The sequence below is a fragment of the Periplaneta americana genome, chromosome 13 (genome assembly GCF_040183065.1).
Source record: "Periplaneta americana isolate PAMFEO1 chromosome 13, P.americana_PAMFEO1_priV1, whole genome shotgun sequence".
In the NCBI taxonomy this organism is placed as follows: domain Eukaryota; kingdom Metazoa; phylum Arthropoda; class Insecta; order Blattodea; family Blattidae; genus Periplaneta; species Periplaneta americana.
In genome coordinates, this window is record NC_091129.1 from 30,663,481 (window position 1) to 30,685,681 (window position 22,201).

Below are 22,201 nucleotides of genomic sequence, written 5' to 3' on the forward strand. Positions count from 1 at the left end.
AGTTACATAATTGTGCAACCTTGAAATATCCAATCCAATGAATGCCTTTCTCTGATTGGCTGGTCTGGAATGCGAATTCAAACTTTTAATACGCAGTACCAAATTCAAAAGTCCCGCGCCGTGGCGTCGTGGTCTAAGGCATTGCCTAGGACTCGCGTTACGGAATGCGCGCTGGTTCGAATCCTCATGTGGGAAGAAATTTTCTCATGAAATTTCGGCCAGTGTATGGGACCGGTGCCCACCCAGCATCATGATGTACTTGAGGAGCTACGATAGATAGCAAAAATCCGGTTTCACAAAACAGCTATAACGGCTGGGGGGATCATCGTGCTAACCACACGATACTTCCATTCTGTTTGGATGATCGTCCACCTCCGCTTCGGCATGTGGACTTGAGGCCAGCAGCCTGCTGGTCGGTCTTGGCCCTTCATGGGCTGTAGCGCCATGGATTTACTTTACTTTACCAAATTCAAAATGCAACTTATTCGAACATGAGACTGAAACGGGAGGTTTATCTACTGTACTACTGTTTTAGTATTAATGTTCTCCAAGGCAGCAGCAACTGCCACTCTGAAAAGGAACCGTCTGACTTCAAAACTTTTATTTCTATGTTTTAAAATGGAAAGAGAAACAAGGATATAATACTGGTTTGAGATTTGTTTACAGCTAGGATTTCTATGCACAACGTAGTAATGACATTGTTTTCTTATTATATATTTTAGTACATAAAAATTCTATCCCCATCATCATCATCATCATTTTCTTCTTCTTCTTCTTCTTCTTCTTCTTCTGCGGACCTCTGAAGAAGGAACTAAGGAAGAGACTAGTGAAGTGCTTTGTGTGGAGTGGAGCATTTTATGGGGCAGAATCATGGATATTACAACAAGTGAAGAGAAGCGAATAGAAGCGTTTGGAATGTAGATATGGAGAAGGATGGAGCGTGTGAAATGGACAACAGAGTAAGAAACGAAGCTCTGTTGGAAAGAGTGGATGAAGAAAAAGAATAATGCTGAAACTAATCAGAAAGAGAAAAAGTAATTGGCTGGGTCACTGGTTGAGAAGAAACTGCCTACTGAAGGATGCACTGGAAGGAATGGTGAACGGGAGAAGAGTTTGAGGCAGAAGAAGATATCAGATGATAGACGACATTAAGATATATGGATCTTATGCGGAGACAAAGATGAAGGCAGACAGTATGAAAGACTGGAGAATGCTGGGTTTGCAGTGAAAGATCTGCCCTTGGGCAGAACACTATGAATGAATGACTGAATGAATGAATGTTTCAATATCAAATACTGGCCCATATAGAGTTCACTTAACACTTTCCCATTGTATCATTTAAACTCATCTTAACTCCTACATCATTTTGATTTAGGTTAGGAACTACATAATCATTATGGTATTCAAAATGTATTCTTTATCGTTCCAATTTTACATTTAATCTTTTGACTGTTATGTTAATTTCAATGCTAATAAGAAATAGGCTATTAAAATGTAAGTAAGTTTATTGTAATAAATGTACACCTGCAAATGTAATTGCATTAGTATCTATTAATTTGCTAAAGGAATAGCGATATATCGAGTGGTTTCGATATACCGATATATTTTTTGCAAAATATATCGTTTATCGAAATTAGGTTTGCAATATATTGCAATATCAATATATCGATATTTAAATTATTTCCACCATCTCTAGTACTGACTGTCGTTTGAGCTCTGCTATTGTAGGAAACAGTATTAATCGTTTCAAAGTTTGAGAGCGCTGTTCGACATCCCTGAAATAGACCAACAGACATCGTGTCGAAGTGGCTGACTTACAAACAGACAGAAATGTTACTGTTAAATGAGTAGCTTAATATCAAAGACGGACATCTGACCTTAATCGAAATGTAGATAGCTGTGGATTTTTATACAATTTTTCATGCTCTTTCCAGTTATAGTGAAACCATATGCAAACTCTAACACTACATTTATAAAATAAATTGTGTTAAATATTACAAAGAACACTGTGAATTAAAAAATTGCCTCTAAATGAAAACTATGGAGACGACAGATGTCTGTCTTTGATATTAAACTACTCAAATGTAATATAATCTTTTTGCACGGTTTTTTTTTATTGTGCTATACTTACAGCTATTGTTGCTAAGCTGCAATTTGTTTACCGCGATTATCGCCGGGCGCACATCGCTGGCGATTGTCGCCTGGAGTTGCTAGCAGTTAAAACGAATGCTCACAGTTTCTTTACAGCGATGATCGCCAATGTGACGCAGATAGCTGGAGGTTGCTTCTGAAGCAAATTCAAGACGCACAACACATTGTACATGTTCAATAATTAATAGATATTTAGAAAAGGTCATGCAGAAATATTGAATCGAATTATGACTGCAAAACAAATAAAGACTTTTTTTTTAGTTTGTAGCAGTTAAATATGCGACAATTTTATTATCGATATTTTTGTAAGGAAATTTAAGTTAGAAGTTACTGAAAAATGTAGGCCTATTAAGATTTAATCAAACAATGAACGCTGTTCTACTGTCTTTAAACAATGTTTGTTCATGACTAGAGACCGGAAATTTGGCAGTATGCCTTTTTAAATGTGTTAAATCTATCTTCATTTTGAAAGTAAATCTGTATTGAATCGTCACAATTTCATGTTGTCCTTTTCTGCCTTTTTTTTAATATAAAAGCCTATTTTACAAAATAAAGGCTTTTTTTTGTCTCTATTTGATTATTTATCTATTATTTATTAATTTATTATTAAAAATTGCCTACATGTACATTTTAATTTATTTCTATAACCGCTACAATGAAAGTGACTTCACCGAATGTATATTATTGTCATTCAGTCATTTCATATTCTCTTTTCAACAATGAGTGCTGCCGTGCAAAAATGTATAACAGTAAGCGTTTTAATTATCGTTGTTTATTTGGCAAGGCAACAATTAGTACGGGCCTAACGTTATTTTTAACGGTTATGTTTCTTTCAGTTTTCTTTGCGACATTTTTGTAGCTAGCTAAATATTTCATATCACAACATATCAGTACAATCAAACATAAAAATGCACTTTCCAAGGATACTGGGAAGAAGATTTTTTTGCTTCCAACAGTAATTGCAACATAGAGTCGAAAATCTCAATTTGCATTCGACTTCTGTAAAGTGTTTCTTGCTGCTGAAATCCCTTTGTGGAAAGTGCAAGGTTGTGAGCTAATGCAAGGTTTTTGTAATTGCCTATTATTGCGTATTTTATCTATTTATAATGCCTTTTTGCCTGCCTATTTTAGCTATTTATGATGCCTTTTTGCCTGCCTATTTTAATAATTCATAATGCCTAAACTTCCGGTCTCTGTTCATGAAAATTTATTTACGTGTCTTGATAGTACTTTGCACTGCACTTTCTAAACATTTATGCAAATCAAAACATTAATTTCAACACTAATTCATGAAGTAAACATCAGCTAGAGAAATTATTAATTTTTACATTCTGAAATAAAGTTTGATTAAAATGTAGGATTTTTGTGAGTTCCGACAAAAATTACGAGGATGTCAGACATCTAGGTAAAAAAGAGGGCTGTCCTGTTACAGCTTGTTCCCTTTATAATAGTCATACTGAATACAGATATTGTACTCTTCTAAAATAAATGGTATCTTCAGAATCTTGGATTTATTCTTATTCATTGTTCTGTAAAGACCTTGACTTATGTTAACTACAATCTGATCCGTTTGGGTATGGATAATATCTGTTTATTATTATAAAGCTCTTATGATAGCAGAGAAAATTTTTTGCTGGTTATATTATGATTAAAAGATGGGAGTTTCCATAGATGACAATCAATAATGCATAATCTGAAAGGACAAATGAAAATCGTAGATGATTAAAATGGCTACTACAAATCAACAGTGGGCACAATGTGTTCTTTGGTATGCTAAATTTGAGAGTGTTAAAAGAGTTCAAAGAGAATTTCGACGTGAATATGGTGTGCGTAATATACCTAAATACGATTACATGATGTTGTGGTATCGAACATTTGTAGAAACAGGTTCTGTGTTAAAAAAACATTTAGGAGGTTCCAGGCGAAACCTAGTACGAGAAGCAGCTATCTCTTGGCTTGGCCCTCAAACTCCCCAGATCTAACTCCTCCTGACTTCTTCGTGTAGGATTTTGTCCTAGATCATATATGTAACAGATAGGTCGGCCTTATAGGCTTTGACGTTAACAACTTTTGTCAGGTTTACTACGCTGCCATATAGTAGTTACATATGGAGTCATGTCATAATTCCATTTTGAATTGCATTATCGACTGTACTGCCATCTCGTGTTCTTTTACGGCGGATGGGTGCCGATCCTGGCGGTTGTTCTCTTCAAAATGCTGCCGATTTTAGCATAGCGATGAGTTATCTGTTACATAATTATATGATCTAGGGTTTTGTTATAGACGTTGTCTATTCACAGAAACCTAGGCACATTGATGATCTGAGAGTAAAAATTACTCAAACTTTTCAACAAATCACCCCTCTTATGTTACAATGGACATGGGCTGAATTGCATCACCGTTATGAGTTGTGCAGGGTGCGCAATGGGAGTCATGTTGAGCTCTGAGGAATCTCCCATCTTTCAGTGTTGTATGCACAAAGTTTCAACAAATAAAGTTCAGCGGTAAATGTTTTACGGTGTTTTTATTTTATCCTTACAGGATCACTCTGTATTTTACATGACCATCTGTAGTAGATGAGAAGGATAGAACAAAACACATGGAATTAACAGCGACGTACTCTGACATTTGAATTTTGAGTTTTGCGAAGACTTTGGAATAATGTTGCTCTAAATATTCAATTTTAAAATATGATTGGGCAAAAAATGTACAATACACATGTGTAAAGTGTATTACAAAATCGAGGAAAGCACTTCCCAACCTTTTATCATAATGTAATATTCAAGAGAGGTATCAGATCATGATAATTACCATCATCATCATCATCGCTATATTATTCTTATTCTTTTCCTTCTTCTCGTCTTTATACTCACTGCAGTAATTTTTCTAATCTTTGGTGTAGAAATTGCATTATTATTACCAATAACAATCATTATATATACATCAAGAATTATAATATGAGTAATAATCAGAACAATGTTTCTATTAATTTTATTAATTGGTTTTTATCACGAATGGAATTTATAATAATTATAATAATTATTATTACCTTGTTATTGTTTATAATTATCATTGTTGTTTATAATTATCACCAACAACCATGACAATTATTAAGTACCGTTATTGCCTTAACCATGTATCCCGTTTTTATTCAGTTCTGTGAGATTTATCAAGAAACACATCCTATATTTGCCGAAAATAATTTAATAACAACAAGTCATTAATATTTAAAGAAAGAGAAAGAGTAAAAATAGTGACAAAGGAATGAAACACCACTGTGGAGCAACGGTTAGCTTGTCTGATAGTACATAGAGCGGATGTGGGTTCAAATCCTGGATGGGACACGTTACCTGTTTGGGTAACTTTCAGCGTTGGACCTCGGACTCATATCGCTTCATTAATTTCAACTTCCTCTATCATCTTCAATAGTTCCTGTTCGACCAGCAGACACAGCAGACGTAGTACATATATTTGGGCATTCGAAGAGTAATGGCAACAATACTGTGAATCAGTGCTCCTAGCGATGACCATTGAAATTTTGCACTGTGTAATAGAGCAGCGATTGTTTAATGAATTTGCAATATTGCAAGTCTCGAAGTAGCCTTATTTTGTAAATACAGTGCCTGTTTCTGATTTGTAATATACATTACGGCTCTAAAGGTACGAAGAAAGCTGCTTAATAAAAGCCAAGTTGTAAGTTAAAACATGCAACTCAGTGCTTTAGGGCAGCGGTTGTCAGCACTTGCTGAAATGGATAAAAGGTAAGAACTGTATCGTAATATGCTCCGTCGTGCAGAAGGTAGAGGCAGAAAGCATACCCACCAGCAGCCACGGATGCACGCCAGTATAATGTCATATCCGCGGGTAAGCGACGCTAGCCCGAAGGTCCACTGTGCTGATGAGCTCTGCTGTAGGGCATTATAAGAACCCTGTGGAAGAAGAGAAGTTCTACCATAATGAACTATTGCAAGTTGGGTGGAAGCGAGGCATTCGCTTTCTATTAAGAGTTGTCATCCGAAGAGCTTTAGGTTGATCAGTGAGAGACAGATCCAGAAATGCAGCTGGAGATGGAGTCCGCCATCTTCCAAATATTTGGCCACGTGTTCCTGACATGGCAGGAGACAATATTTGAATTATGTAATATCAAAAGTAACCTCGCGCACTTCCATGGAGTGTGTCGCGAAATTTTGGAATTGACAAATAAATTTTATTTCATCCAAAAAGTCTCTTTCCGACGTATTTTTCATTTGCAACGAAGTCTTTGATATGGTACATTTTATTTTGAGACAGACATTACCAATGAAACGTGAACACCTACAACAATGCTCAGTTCAGTTTTTCAACCATAAGGCCACGTATAGAAAAACTCTGTGCAACCTACCAAGCGCAGACTTCACATTAATTTAAATAGGCGAGTTTTAAAAAACTATTATCGGACATCCAGCACAGATAGTATGGGATTTTTGACACATATTTTTGTTTTTTTTTTCTAATCCCACTCAAGTTGTTGCTTGTTCTTTTAGAATTTTCGATTGCGTGTTACATGAACCTATCTACAACACTGGATGTCCGACACTACATAGAAGTTGTTATCAGTGCTTTTTTTCTCTGGAAGAACGCGCTGAAACGGCACCTTTTTATTGAATTTTTCATCATGGAACCGAAATATGTGTGAATAACTATGTTTTTAATATAATTATTTTTTGAATTCCGCTTAGACCTTGGAAGTCTTAGTTGGACGATAAGGAGGTTAAAAACGACAAAATTCCCGTGTAGTGAACAGTAATCTCGTCTGAACCTAAAATTACAGCAGAAGTTTAATAATTTTCACACAGTTCAGGACTAATTTTGAATATTTTGACACCCCATCTCCCTGTCCGCTATAATAGTAATATGCGTTACAAGAGCGATATGTTGAAGTTTTCATGTTATAGGTAAATTTTGAAAAAGCGAAACGTAGTGCAAACATTTAAAAACAATAATTAACAGTGCAATTTAGGTGCAATTTCAGTGGTAAGTTTCCAATTTATAATTATTACTATATTGAACGTCTCTAAAAATAATATGTTAAAAGCCTAAAGCTGTAAAATCAATATCCATTTAAGCGGTAAGAAGAGGGAAATTGTTGTGTGTGTTAGGTTGGGCGTACTGAATGTGGAATTTTAGACTTTCCACGGATTGGTTTTGTGCGGAAACCAAGCAAATACGCACGATCTCGCACAAAATATTTTACACAGAGTTCGACCACCTTTTTCTCCAGAAGAAAAGTAATTATTATTATTATTATTATTATTATTATTATTATTATTATTATTATTATTATTATTATTATTATTATTATTATTATTATTATTAGTCCACACTTGTGGAGTAACGGTCAGCGCGTCTGGCAGCGAAACCAGGTGGCCTGGGTTCCATTCCCAGTCGGGACAAGTTACCTGGTTGAGGTTTTTTCCGGGGTTTTCCCTCAATCCAATAGGGTAAATTAGGGTCTGTTGGACAGCCGGGCATGTTGGACACTTTGTATTTTAACGTGTTACCTCGCCACTTGTGGCACCACATTCTGCTAGAAGTCAATGACGGAGGTAACCCTACTCGTACTTTTCTATTGCAGCGATATTTTACTACTTAATTAACTTATTATTCCCAGAACATGAATTTTACCAGCAATCGAAAAGTATTGGGAATAAATTTGAATAAGAAACAAAAAAAAAAAAAAATCCTTCCCAGGCAGGATTCGAAAGTCTTAGTTACCAATCTATCGTACTCTGGAGTGAACAAGCATCTGAAATCAATTACAAAGGTCGGTCCGGTTTTTAATTTTTTTTTTTGCCACTGCTGTACTTCAGCTTCAAATGGCCCACTATAAAATATCACTACGAACTAAACAGAGCTCCAAAACTCTAATATTGAATTTCAGAAAAAGATGTCAACACACTCTATTGTACAGCTCAGAATACTGGATAATAATAGCGATAATCCACGTCGGTTTCTAAAGCGTCAGCGCGCTGGTCTTGCAACCAGACGGCCTCAATTCGCGTCCCGGCTAGGTCATGATGGAATTTGTGATGATCATAGTAGGAGGAGGAAGAATAAAGTGCATAGGGTTTGCTGATGATATGGCGTTGTTAGTAGACATGCTACTGGAGCTAAATGACAGCTGTGAGCAGTATGGAATGAAGATAAATGCAAAGAATATATAAATACAATGGTTATCGGAAGAAAAATAAAGAAGGTAAACTCACGAATTCGAAGTGAGGTAGTGGAACAAATGGACAGCTTCAGATATTTGGGGCGTACTATAAGCAGTAACATGAGCTGCTGCCAGGAAGTCAAAAGGAGAATACTAATGGCAAAGGAAGCTTTCAATAGAAAAACGAGAATCTTCTGCGAACTTCTGGAAAAATAACTAAAGAAGACACTAAGTGAAGTGCTTTTATGGAGTCTGGCATTGTATGGGACAGAAATATGGACATTACGACGAAGTGAAGAGAATTGAATATAAACATTTGAAATGTGGATATAATAATAATAATAATAATAATAATAATAATAATAATTTATTTTAGCTGGCAGAGTTAAGGCCATAAGGCCTTCTCTTCCATTCAACCAGCAAAAAGTATACATACATGTGCATGAACTTACAATTTGCTTTAGATAAGAGCTACATGTATACAAGAGTTATTTACGAATTAAGCAACAAAATACTATGAACTATTAGTTAAACACTGAAATACAAACTGTGTAGCAGAATTAAGCTAAAATACATAGAATGTTAATATATTTCAAACAATGTTAGATAATAGAAAGAGATTATTATGAGACAATTTTGAAAATACAGCACTATCAGGATGTCTAATGTAAGAACTAACAATGTAGTCAGTGATAGTTTAAGTCAGTATGATTGAAGTGAAGTGCTAAGAAGGTTATCTTTTAAGCTGTTTTCAAAAGTGTTTATTGTCTTGCAGCCCCTAATACTTTGTGACAAAGTATCCCAAGGATATGAAGAAGAATGGAGCGTGTGAAATGGACAGACAGAATAAGAAATGGAGTTGTGTTGGGAAGAGTGGGTGAAGAAAGAATGATGCTGAAACTGATCAGGAAGAATAAAAGAATTTGGCTGAGTGACTGGTTGAGAAGAAACTGCCTACTGAAGGATGCACTGGAAGGAATGGTGAACTGGAGAAGAGTTCGTGGCAGAAGAAGATATCAGATGATAGACGACATTAAGATATATGGATCTTATGCGGAGACAAAGAGAAAGGCAGAAAATACGAGTAGTAAAGACTGGAGAATGCTGGGTTTACAGTGAAAAACCTGGCCTTGGGCAGAACACTATGATTGAATGAATGAATATTGCATAAATGTCTCATTTATACAATAAATATGGCAATTCATGAAATCAATATACAAATCCATTCCTATGTGATAGGCAAAATCTGACTTCAGCTCCTTCAACAGAAGCCAACAATTAATCAAATTCAACCTTCGATATTAAAATCTTTGAACCGAAATTTAATTTCGCAACCCTATGTTATTAGCTACGCGGGTATAATCGCTACCGCTAGAAACCAAGCGGAGGACATATGATACAAATATCAAACAAAATGTCTAGTATAGTTAAGTATGTACAGCAGCCCGTGCTGTTTCTTCACGTCTCGCAACGCAAGCAGTATGGTCACTGCTGGTCATTACGTGAACACGTGCTTCGAATTCGAATTGATCAACTCTCAACTGTTTCCTCCCAGTCTGCTGTACATACTCGTACTGCGGCACTCTGACGTGTATTTTGATTTCCTCAATGTTGATCGTGATATCGTGTTATTCCTTTCACCATTAAAAGTTGTTTATATAATTATCAGGGAAAGGATTTATATGTAAATACATATTTACTTATAAAGCTAATATAATTTATATTTTGCATTATCTTTATGTTTCACAATGTGTAGGGTTGAAAAATCCTACTTTTATTTTCCATATTTTTCCATATTTTAGAGTTTAGTACATATTTTCGTTAATTTCCATATATTTTCCATATTTCATATAAAACAGTCCATATTATATTAGGTTTAACAATAAAACAAAACAAAATTCCATTAACTTTTAAAAATACATTTCAACAATAGAGATTTAAACACATGTTCAGTAATCCCTTTAACATCAGAGTTATTTGAAAATTAGCAGTCCTATCAACAATGGGAAAGTAAGTTACAAAACTGTATTAATTTAATTTAAAATTTTTAACAGACTTCAGTTGTGCAGCTCAACAGTTAAATGCCAGTCAGAGTACACATAGGTTCAGTTTTGTAAATCATACTATAAAGACGGTAAATATGCCAAAAGTACGTCATTCAGTCAATTTAAAATCAAAACTAACAAGTTACATTTCAGAATTTAAAGAAGATGGTTTATCAACTGTCAATAAAATATTATTTTGTAATTTGTGTCAGTGTGCAGTATCATCTACACAAAAGTTCCTGGTGCAACAACACATTACAACTAGTAAACATCAGGCCAACAAACAACTAAATTCCAAGCAGAGACAATTGTTTTTAACACAACCAACAACATCGAATGTAAGATCTGAGTTTAACATCGACCTGTGCCGTTCTCTCATCTCTGCTGATATTCCTCTCTACAAACTAAAGAATAAGGTCTTCAGGGAATTCCTTGAAAAATATACTCAACATACAATCCCGGATGAGTCAACACTTAGGAAGACGTATGCTCCATCCATCTACGATGAGACAATACAGAAGATAAGAGATGAAATTAAAGATAGTTCAATTTGGGTTTCCATTGATGAGACTCCCGACAAAGAAGGTAGACTTGTTGGTAATGTAGTTATCGGTTTGTTAAGTGAACAATATTCTGAACGAATTCTTTTACATTGTGATGTTCTAGAAAAGTGCAATAACAAAACTATAGTTAAACTGTTCAACGAAGCTATGGGTATCCTGTGGCCAAAGGGTATTATGTACGATAATGTGTTATTCTTTATTAGCGATGCTGCCCCTTATATGGTCAAAGCTGGACAAGCATTATCTGTTGTATATCCTAAATTGACTCATTTTACTTGTGTGGCGCATGCATTTCATCGTGTGGCAGAAGTGGTCAGAGACAATTTCCCTAAAGTAGATTTGTTGATTTCATCAGTGAAAAAAGTATTTCTCAAAGCTCCCAGTAGAGTTAACGTGTTGAAAGAAATGTACCCTGAAATTCCATTGCCACCAAAGCCAATTTTAACTAGATGGGGTACATGGCTAGAAGCAGTTGAATATTATGCCGAACATATAGACTCTATTAACAATGTTCTCCTTGCATTGGACTCTGAAGATGCAGTCTCAATTGATACTGCGAAAACAGTTACCTGTGACATAAGTGTGAAGAATGACTTAGCTCACATTCAGCATACATTTTCATGCATCATAAAAACGCTCAAAAGTCTCCAAAATAGGCACCTTTCACTATCTGAAAGTTTTGAAATTATAAATAGTACTGTGGAACAACTGAATCGTGGTAGAGGTAAAGTTGCAGATGCAGTAAGAGCTAAGGTGGACACTGTACTTTCAAGAAACCCTGGATATGAAGAACTACAAAAGGTTGTTGCTGTGATGAGTGGTGAATCAACAGTGAAGATTAACTTGGACTTATCCCCAGCAGACATTGTGAAATTGAATTATGTACCAGTTACTTCTTGTGACGTCGAACGCTCTTTTAGTCAGTATAAATCTATCCTCAGAGACAATAGAAGAAGATTCACTTTTCAGCACTTGAAAGAAATGTTTGTAACCTATTGTTATGGTAACAGACAATAAAAATTGTGTTTTGTTGAAACTACATTGGAAGATAAGGTACGTCCATTATATTTTTTGTTTAGTTTGATTAAAATGTACCAATATTTAACGTACATAGTCATTTTTTTATAATTTTAAGTCCATATTTAATTCCATATTTTGGTAAAAATTCATATTTAATTCCATATTTTGGTAAAAATAACTACATATATATTTACATATTTCATATATTTTTAGTCCATATAAATCCGTTCCCTGATAATTATGCTTGTGTGTATGTGTGAGAAAATTAGATATTTTTCTTGTTGAAAATTTTGTTATACGTTTTTACTATACAGGGTTAGTTAAAAGTCTCGCACCACCTAAATAACTTTTGAAGCATACGGTTCAGTAATATGAGGATAACCATTATTAAGAACTCAATAATGGTATTACCGACTTTTTTATACTTCCGGTTTAAACGGAAGTAACTCCAACTCTCTTATTTGAAATGGAACACCCAATATATTATTTTATTTTCGAATAGTACTCATTAAAATCTTTTCAAAAAGTACCCACACTCGATACTTCTGTACAAATTTAGTGTTGCTAAGTCAAGAAAACAGAAAAGTGTATCGAATATTAAAATAATAAAATACTCCTTCCTTAACAAAAACAAAACAAAGCTAGCTCACCTTCTAAATTATGTGTTCAAATTGGTAGCCCTCAGCTGCTTTACAATGTGTCACTCGATCACAGAAACCATTCAAGAAATGATTTAACCAGGCTTTAGGCATACGAGTATCTTGCACCACTTCCATTTTTATTTAGCAACACTGAATTTGTACAGAAGTATCAAGTGTGGGTACTTTTTGAAAAACTCTTAATGGGCATTATTCAAAAATAAAAAATATATATTGGGTGTTCCATTTAAAATAAGAGAGTTGGAGTTACTTCCAGTTAAACCGGAAGTATAAAAAATTGTAATACGATTATTGAGTTCTTAACATGTGGTTATCCTCACATATCATGTTTCATATCACTGAACCATATGCTTCAAAAGTTATTTAGGTAGTGCATTTATTATTTTAATATTCGATACATTTTTCTGTTTTCTTGACTTAGCAATGCTGAATTTGTACAGAAGTATCAAGTGTGGGTAATTTTTGAAAAGCTCTTAATGACCTTTATTCAAAAATAAAATAATATATTGGGTATTCCATTTTAAATAAGAGAGTTAGAGTTACTTCCGGTTAAAACGGAAGTGGAAAAAACTCGGTAATACCATTATTGAGTTCTTAGTATATGGTTATCCCCATATACCAAGTTTCATGTCACTGAACCATATGCTTCAAAAGTTATTTAGGTGGTGCGGGACTTTTAACTAAGCCTGTATATTCACCACCACTACATTCTCTTGATCACCAGATTAATTTATCACCATACCTTTTTTTCTATTGATGTTTTATTTAAAATTAATTCTTTATTATTTTATCACCTCGCTTCAAATTTAACTATTTGTCCTGATTGAGTTGCTTATGGTGTATTACAATCTCTTGGTCTGTATTTTGCTTTCTTGTATTGTATTATCTTCATTTTGTATTGTCTCAATGTTGTTATTATTTTTTAATTTATCAGTATTTTGCTCTTTTCACTTTACGATAAACTTCACTGCTTACGGATTTTCTGTGACTTGGTGGAGCGTGAGAGAAGGTACAGACCGATTATTTAGTCCTGACAGCTCAGCGACGCGAAAGAGGGGAAGTAATAGGAGGAGTGGGGAGAGTTCCGGAGTAGAGATAAGGGCGAGCGGTCGGTAAAGGAATTCGAGTACAGCTTAACTGTACTGGAAAAACAACGCTATACTGCATGCGTGACATCCGATCGCTCTGACTGCAGGCAACAGACTAACCTGAACATCCATTGGCGTAACTTAGTGGACTCGCCTGACCCAGGCTCACATTGCCGGCGACTGTCAGGACTAAATAATCGTACATGGATGTAGCTGAACGATATGTTAGTAATGTTATTGTTAATATACTGTCGCCAGACAATCCTGGAAAATATTTTTGCTAATAAGTGAAGAACTAGATAGAGTAACAATGTCTGTTGTATCTTTGAAAATATATGAATATCTACTATTCCCTTAATTCCGCCAGTATAAATAACCAAATAAATGGATTAAAAACAAACAAATATACAGGGTGTTCCCGAGGTGGTGTTACAAACTTTCAGGGATGATGGCGAAGGGCACATGTATCAATTTGAGATAAGGAACCCTGATCCGGAAATGTCCGAGTCGAAAGTTACAAACAAAAATAGTTGTGAGAAATGACATAAATTTTATTCCTCTGTACACCTTATTTATGTGTATTTATCTGTACATCTTACACATACTGTATTCATCTGACGTTTTTTACGTTGTCTACTTACAGTATTCCATTCACTGCGCTGTCTGAGGGATGGGGACAGGAAACTACACTAAAGCAATGCAGATAGCGTAATGTGTAACGGACATGGTCGGTCCTGATATGCACGTCTGTAAACAGCAGTGTATGTGTACAAGTTGCAGGGTCCAGTCGATCAGTCCTAGTGAAATGGAGGAGTACACGAAAGCGGAATAAGCAGACCTGATTTTCGAATAGGGATGAGCCAATGGGAACAGTAGACAAGCTCACAGATGGTATCGGTGCAAGTACCCACGTAGGAGACATCCGACCCATACCATATTTCCACGACTGCTCCAAAAGTTAAGGGAAGGAGGGCACATGGTGCCAAATTACAATTCCATTTCCACACAACTATTTTTGCTTATAACTTTCGACTCAGTCATTTCCGGACCATGGTTCCTTATCTCATATTGATACATGTGCCCTTCGCCATCATCTCAGAAAGTTTGTAACACCACCTCGGAAACACTCTGTATAGGGAAGTAAATAATAAAATAATAACAGAAAGTTTAGTTTCACTATTTATGCATTCTTAAACGTTTATTGAATACAAAACACTACGGGTGCTATTCATAGACATTTCGCTATCTCGCGCTACGAGCGTGATAATCTAGCCCCGGCTATCGACTGGCTACTAGCACAGGATTCATATCATATCATATCATATCATATCATATCATATCATATCATATCATATCATATCATATCATATCATATCATATCATATCATATCGCTAACACTAGTTTATGGTTTGTTCGCTGATCATCCACCGGAAGCCCGCGCTAAGAATGTCTGTGAATAGGGCCCTACTAGATTACTTTCTAAAATAGTTACATTGTGTTGTACTTATAGAAAAAAAAACAATTTTACTTGTTGAAGCCTGCAATTATATAGGCCTATCGAAAGTTTAGTATTAGATCTAAATCACAACGTTTAGTTATTGTATACTGCAATAACATGCTTTTGTCCTCATCTTAACTTCCACAACAGAAAATTCTTTGTTCCGAAAATCTTGGATGTGCTGTACTAGTATCAGTCATGTGTCCACCGCTGTGGAGTAACGGTTAGCATGTCTGATCGTGAAACGTGCGGTTCCGGGTTTAAATCCTGATTGTAGCAATTTACCTGGTTGAAGGTCTTCTCAGGTTTTCGTTCAACCAATTGAAACATTGATGGGTAACTTTCGGCGTTGGGCATCGGACTTATTTCGCCATTATAAATATACTTACTCTCGTTTGTCTCCGTTTATTTCCCATATTTTGGACTTACGTCCGATGTAGAGTGGGCTCCGGGCCACCACCGAACTTGGACTCAGTGGTATATGGTCACCGGTTGCTGGAGGTAGTGCTATTTATCTTGTGCTTTTCACCCTTGAGCTCATATCATATCTTGTGGCGGTGGTTGGGAACCGCGGCGATGTCTGCGCGAAAAGGTAAAAAGGATTCTGCAGGCTGCGGGAGAGTTCGTAGGCGGACCGCAGTGGAATCTATAGCGCGGGGTTCGTCTTAAACCATGCACATTGCACGTCATTCCGTTCCGGTTAGTAAATCATTGCACCCATGCGGCCTACGTGCGAGAGAAGTCAATGCCAATGCCTGGGGATTAATTGATACATCAGTCATGTTACATTTCTAAACTTATTTTGTCACAATGTTATATTAATTTCTTTGCCACTAGCAAGTTTTCTTGCCTAAAATTTTTCAGACGCTTTCTTAGCCTTTTATTTCATGAATTTGCCAATATTTTTCAGAGTACCTACTGTGTATCAGTAATAGATTTGGACAAAAAATAAAGTATTTTATAGCCAGTCATGTCACTGTGTTGATGTTTAACACATCGAACATAATGAATTTCTGTTTGACTATAATTATAGGCCTATGTGTACAAAACTGCCTTTGCTTATCATAAAATAAATAAATTTTCATTAACGTTTTCGATACATGTGTATCATCTTCAGATGTGAAATGTTAGATTAATATGATGAAAACCTTGCCTATTGAATGGAACTTAATGGTAATTTTCGGGTCATATTAGTGTGATTGCTCGGACTTAACTTAGGTTGATCTATGATATACATGCTATGTTAGGTAAAATCACTGCGAGTCATATGATATGATCTGAAATATAAAATAAAACTGTTTAGGAATTGTAACCACTATTGGCGTAGTGATCCCACAGTCCGTTTTGAGAATAGCGAGGAACAACCTAGAGAAGTCTGCAAAGAAAAACGGGCAATTTATCTGCCATGCTGCAGCGATTTGGGGACCAAATATAACATCAAGACATGGGACGTTATAGGAATTATGATTGAGGCTAGAAGCACAATCCCACGGGAGTCCTTAGAAGTCTTCCGAAAATTAAAAGTTTCTGACAGCACTCTGGACATTATATTCTCCACTGCACTGAAGTCATCGATTAGCATAATTAATCATCACTTATATTCTTTATAAAATGTAATTTGTCTTGTAGCCTAATTTGTTTGTTCCATTTCCAATAAATTTCTCAATGATAGCCTACCTAACTAGGGTTTCTATTAAAGAAAAAATTGAATTACATATAAATATTCATTTAGAATTGATTAGGAGGCCGATTATTAAACCCTGGTTGGGACGGCTATCAACTATCTATATCTAACAGAGTGATCTGTCTAATGAACTTTAACAACTTTCGCCACTTTTACTATGTTGCTATCTAGCGACTGCAAAAGAAACCACGTTATAACCTTTATGGAATTGCATGGAGCAACTATACTTTTATCTAACGTTCGTTACCAAAAAATGCCTTTTCGACGGTGGAGGCTCTGGTGGTTGTTCCCATTTTATGTTGCCACTTCATAACATGGGAATGGCCAATCTAATATATATATATATATATATATATATATATATATATATATATGTATGTATGTATGTATGTATGTATGTATTCAGGTGTATAAATTAAGACATATACGGTGTTCAAAGTGACGAGAGACTCTTCTGTGTTTACACAGTGTCGAAGATGCACAGACATTCAGTAATTCGTAGCTAGGTATAAATAATAATCAGACACTAGTAGACCTCTTTTTGAGTGCTGTGTTTTTATTTGTCCATAATTTAATATTTACTTACAACTTATAAATGACCTTTGGAGAACCCGGAGATTCAATGCGGCCCTCACATAAGCCCGCCATCGGTCCCTATCCTGAGCAGGATTAATCCAGTAACTAGCATCATATCCCACCTCCCTCAAATTCATTTTACAGAAATATTATCCTCCCATCTACGTCTAGGTCTCCCCAAAGGTCCTTTTCCACCTGTTCTTTCAACTAACATTCTATATGAAGAGTCCACTGCAAGAATGATGGATGCCACTTTCTTGTCGAAAATGAACCAAGACTGTCAATGCATAGCTTAAGACATATAGAATGTTAATTTTACTACAGAAAACAGTATTAAAAATTGTTTAAAAAAGCAGAAAGATTACCCAACTGATTACCCAACATTTCAAAGTTTTCAACATTAAACAAGTGTATTATTTTATTTTATTAAAATATTTTCATAGAAATTTTAATAACTTTGAAAGGTATATAATAAATATAGAACTAAAAATATGAATTATCTGCGTTTGTCTGAACCAAAATGTAAAACCAATGCAGCTTTTTATCATAGCATGAGTCAAGGTCCCAGATTATTAAACAAATTTTATTCCAATAATATTTCAACCACGAATCCTCTCCAAATTAATAAAAAATAAATAAAAAATTTGTATTGGATTTATAGTTTGGGTGTAAGCTTATTAAACACTATTTAATCTGTATTCACTCTCAATTTTAAATTTATTTTTGTCTGTATTGGAATCCCCTCCTGAGCACGAGTCTTATTCATTCAGGAGTTGGTTAGTTTATCTTTCATTGTATATATTAACTTGTATTCATTTCAAACTTACTAGCAATAATAAATAAATAAATGTACATAGAGAGTTATATGGCATTAACACTGATAGTCATTGTCCAGTAATGATCGGAAAATCACAGTTAAGCTTTGAGCGCTAAGCATTTCAAACTTTCAATTGCTTCTCCTGAAAAATGTATTCCAAATGACATCCATCATTCTTGCAGTGGATTCTATGTGAATGGTGAATTTTGAAAAGTACTTAAGTCCACATTTTGGGGGTTTTGAGTTGAGAGCATGATTATGTTACTGTGTGCAAGGGGCATCGTTTAGTAGCAGAATGACTTTAATCCATGACTTTTGTATAGTTTTTCTTAACAGCAGAGAGTCCTAACCGGAACCTGAAAGTGTGAAGGCCACTATTCACATCAATGTATGACTATGCATCAGGTTCAAAGCTGTCCGGCTAACTTGATAATATGAGAGCAACCTAACGGTCCAACTCCTACAGCGTATTCCGCATCTCACCGGTGGGACGTCCAAGAGATTTATTTGCTAATGGAGGGTCATGAACTCATAGCACAGTCTACTATATACAGTCGCGAAGCTTGAGGTGAAAATTTATTTATTTTATGATAAGCAAAGGCGGTTTTGTACACATATAATTATAGTCAAACATTAATAGCTTATCGGCAAACTTCAACATGATATTGATAATGAATTTCGTTTTATTGATATATTTTGAATTTTAATGCCATTTGAAATTTTAGTTTAACAATATACTTTATGAGGTGCACGAAGAACGCTGTTATATATACCGTATTTTATTGATTTTGATCACATTCTTTAGATCACAAATATCTTAATGCTTTGACTGGATAGAGTAGAAAGTCAATTCAATCATTTTCTCGCTTCTTGAATACATTTATTGAAAGAATTTAACATCCTTCCTGAGTATTATGCATTAAAAACTCACTTGGCTGTCTGTAGTTTCTGAGCTCTTCCATCATCCATCAAGTCTGACAATAACACCACGAGAAAAGTCGTTAATCATTCGTATTGATTTTGTGGATTACTCGTATTTTGTTAGTAAAATATTATTTTAGACCTATAGAGATATGAAACGTAGATTGTTCAATCTACAATTACTAAAACATTCCAGAAAGTTATTTCAGATAGCTGAATAAACAGTGACAATTACAGTGATGGCCTTATCTCAGAACTTAAAAAAATATCACACAATTTTTCACAACATATCAGATATTTACTAGGTATTAAATCAGTTACATTATAGATCAATAGATAGAGTTAATTTTCATTACTGTACATTTTATACTGTTATTTCTGTACTAGAAGTTCATTTTATACAGTACAACTTCAATTCTATTATAAAATTCTTCACAGTAAAATTCAACCTCATTTGGTTCAGTAGTTCATAGTGATGCAGGTGTACTAGGAAAAGACCCCTAAAGACGATGGTACCACAAATAAGTACGCAGTGTTATGTAATGTAACATTTCTTTTAATACTAAACATGAATTACAATCCTCATTTACTGTATGAGCTCTAATATTTTTAGAACTATAAGACCCGATTTCTTCAACCTTTGTTAAATTATAACAGTGAGTTATTCCATTTTAACTGTAAACTTAACAGTTGAAGCATTTCTTCAACTACTGTTACTACTAACAGCCTGTTAAAATCCATGTTAATTTAACTGCCCAATTTCATGCAGTCAAATCATTTAACTCTCTGTTAGCATAGAAGTATTTTATACGTATGGCTGATGAATTAGATGCTGAACATTTATATCTTGATTATTTAGAAAATGATATTCATGAATACATAAGCATAGCAGATGATTTTAGAGATTTGACACAACAGAAGTTCATATAAAAGCATTGGCTATTTTCTGCCAAGCCTCACATTTCGCTTTCAACATAGATCCGTTTGTTTGTTTATTCTCAATAATTTGTGTATATGCGAAACTATTTTTAGCAGAAGGCTTCTGTGAAACGAAGAGAAATTAGTCCCACGATTTTTTTTTGTTCCAGTGTTTTCCATTTAACAACAGCAACACCAACACGGCAATACGGCGCTCCACGCTACTGTGATATAGACGACGGAAAGAAGCAGAAATCAAACCCGAGAGAATAGAAAGACTTTTATCCTCTCTGAATCAAATAACGGAAACAAGTGACAGTCGCAATTGTCGGAGTTAACAAAACAAAATTGAGCCTATACTTCGTTATAGGTTATGGTTAAACTCTAGAATCTCCGGTCTTAACAGTGAGCCAACAAACAGAATGTTAAACTGTGAAATATGAAGTTGAAGAAACGCAATATTTTTAACAGCAATTTATGCTTTTAACTTACAGTTAATTAACGCTATGTTAATTTTAACAAAGGTTGAAGAAACCGGGCCAAAGAGTTCCTAACAAACTTACAGTTTCATTCTCTTCTTAAAGAAAAATAAATAGTATTTTACAAACATCTCTGATAAGAGTCGTGGCTGCAGCATAATGACTGATGGATTTCACATTCATTCATTCATTGGTTTATGCCCAAGGGCAGGTATTTCATTGCAAACTCAGTATTCTCCAATCTTTCCTAGTTTGTGACTTCCTCTTAGTCTCCGCATATGATCCATATTCTTTTAATTTCATCTGTCATCTGATATTTTCTTTCTCTCGTTCACCATTCCTTCCAGAGCATCCTAAGGCGTCTTTATTATGAAGTCGCCCTGTCGACTCCTTATGTAAGCAATTTATTCTAGCTAGTCGTTAGAGTTTCAGTGGAAATTTTAGTCCTGCAGGCAGCGACATTCTTAATCGCGTGGGAACACTAATATTATAATTACCTGCGATACGTTTGAAGTTTTCGCCATTTTCAGTTTGACGAATAACTTGAAATTTTTGTTCCATATTCAAAGACGCCCGCTTGCCATACATCTCTTATCGTTTGTGATGTGCTTGGTGCCAGTAGCTGAACTGAACTGGCATCATAATTGTTTACTAAACCACTGTACGCTTATGACTATTCACAGAATTGAAGTCGTACTGTATTAGAGAATCACTCTGAGGTTTGGGGAGTGTGAGTTCCAGAACTTCAGCTGTCTACCCCGTTACTGGGTTTTGTTTACGTTGTTACTGCTAACAAGCAAACGTTCAGATGGGGGCAGTTAAAAATGTTAAATTTTTTTCTTCCGCCATGTTAATAACTTCAAAAGAAGTACTTATACAAATTTTGGCCACTCGACCGCAATTATGAGGGCCGTAAAAAATAAGTTTGCCAGGGCTCGCTAACAGAAAAAAAACAATTTCATCAGACAAATTTATTAGAACGGACACAGCAATTGTTAAGCTATTTTTCAACATATTTTTAATCGGAATTGAGACATTTCCCATATAATGGGATCGACAGAGAGAGAAACAGACGCAGTCAAACGCTGGTTCTGATCTGAGGCGGCTGACTTCTACTGCACAAAAATTGATCCCATGGTATGACAAATGTCTCAATTCCAATGGGGGATATGTTGACAAAAAGCGCAACAATTGCTGTAGCTATTTCAATAATTATATTTCTATGCAATTGTGCTTTTTTCTATAAACGGCCCCAGAGAAAATCACTTTCTGGACGGCCTCGTAATTGCGGTCGAGTGACCATAATTTGTATAAGCACTTCTTTTGAGATTATTAACATGGTGGAAGAAATAAAAATTAACTTTTTTATCTGCCCCCATCAGAACGTTTACTTTTAAGTCACAGCGTTGTCTCATTTCTATAAACAGTAGGACTTTACGTGTTTTAGTATTCTCAGCTGAAAGTACAAAAAGGAATATGTATATTTTCTTTGTCTCTTGTATACTTTAATCGTATAGGCCTACGTAGTGTAGGCTAGTTGTATGATTAGTCAGTTTTCATAACCTATAAGGAAAGAAGGCTCAACAAA